The 1,769-nt window shown below is 44.1% G+C and overlaps 1 pseudogene; it reads left to right on the top strand.

Annotated features, from left to right (window-relative positions):
- Positions 1-849: 849 nt before the first annotated feature.
- LOC110255606 (eukaryotic translation initiation factor 2A pseudogene) lies at positions 850-1,769 on the top strand (annotated as a pseudogene).

Raw genomic sequence — 1,769 nt, 5'->3', positions numbered from 1 at the left:
TCGGAGCTGTAGCCACCGACCTACGCCAGAGCCACAGCAACGCGGGATCCGAGCCGCGTCTGCAACCTACACCACAGCTCACGGCAACGCCGGATTGTTAACCCACTGAGCAAGGGCAGGGACCGAACCCGCAACCTCATGGTTCCTAGTTGGATTCGTTAACCACTGCGCCATGACGGGAACTCCCGAAAATAATTTTTTTAAATTTAATTCAAAATAAATAAAAATAATAAAGAATAAATAAAATCGATTTTTGTCAAACTACCTTGGAGGAACCATCCGAAAGACAACCAAAATATACAATAAATAAGCTCCAACTCTGTCAGGCGAAGACCAGGGCTTATTTGAAGTCTGTCTTCAGAACCCAAAATGCAAAATTGGCAGCTCTCCTGGTCAGAAGATGAAACTAGTTGTGCCAGAACTGTTAACAATGAAGTTCCCCTCTTCAAAAACAACCCTTTCAATGCTCTTGCAAATAGGTTGAGTTTGCAAACAATTATTTTGTGTTATCACCTAGACCTTAACCACACAGATGGTGCCCCACCTACCAGGGGGTAAGGGCAGAGCTTCATTGTGCAGATTAGCTCAATGCCTCAGCTTGGGTGGGCCTCGTGCAGCTTTCGTCAACACAGTTTCCTCACGGTTGATAAGAAGACAGTGCCAGGGGCTATAAAAGCAGCTGCTGTGTTATAACAGCCCCGAGAGAGATGGACACGGCAAGAGCTTCCTATTGTGGGGAAAGCCCTGGACTGCATTGCTGCAAATGGAGAAAGTGCTGGAGTGCAATTACACATTTGCGATGCAGCTTGGAATTCCAGAGCCACAGAGGGCTGCCCTGTTTACGGTGCCATGCCTGCCAAATGTGACTCTGTGTTTGACCTTGGAACTGGCTGTCCTAACGCAGCCTGTGAGGCCCTCCTGGACACATAATGGTAGTATCCGAACTTGGAAATCTGAGCAGGCCAAGGAATCCTGGGATGCTGCAAACTACAAACTTATTCCTAAACCTGTTGCCTCTGACTCTAAATACTTTCCTTGGTGCCCCAAGGGTGAGAACATTTCAACAGCCACCTGTCCTCTCCAGTTACATTTTAACATTGGATATGAGATTTGGCATTAAGCCGGCTCTATCTTGCACATGTATGATGTACCTTCAAAAGCAGAAGTATGGCAGGTTTCTTGGCAGCTATTTTTGGATGGAATATTTCCAGCAAAGACAATAACTTACTGAGCAGTTGTTCTAAGGATATAAACTTAGAACAGATTACAGATGTCCAGGTTTAAGAAATAAAACAATCATTGATTCCAAACAGCATGAGGAAGAACCACTCAGAGGAAGAAATTTGCACCTGGAAATGAAAAACCACCAGCAAAAAAAAAAAAAAAAAAAAAAAAAAAAAAAAAAAAAAAAAAAAACCTTAAAAATTAAAGGACACATGGACTGACTTCAGAGTAAGAGGTGACAAGAGTGACAGATTTGGCCCCACTCCTGCCCCATGGAGTCACCACCAAAAACTGCCTTGCCTCCCAGTCACCTTCTGGAGACCCCGAGACCCACAAACAGACCCAGAACCTGAAAAAAGAAGCTGTAGGCAATCAAACAGCTGAAAGAACAAACTGCACCTGGAAAACAGCTAGAAAAACATCAATGGGACAAAATGCAGCAAGAAAGAGCCTTTCTCCGGGAGCTGAGAACCTGGAATTGGAAATTAAAAATTCACAGAAAGCAAGTTAGTTACCAGAAATCAGTGCAGCACATCTTCTACTAA

Source organism: Sus scrofa, chromosome 10, assembly GCF_054392235.1.
Source record: "Sus scrofa isolate SSC_HxYL_T2T_F1_AM1 chromosome 10, Sscrofa_HxYL_maternal_Yorkshire_Landrace_v2.0, whole genome shotgun sequence".
In the NCBI taxonomy this organism is placed as follows: domain Eukaryota; kingdom Metazoa; phylum Chordata; class Mammalia; order Artiodactyla; family Suidae; genus Sus; species Sus scrofa.
Note: the sequence above shows the minus strand (reverse complement) of the source record. Positions and strands in the feature narration are given on the sequence as shown.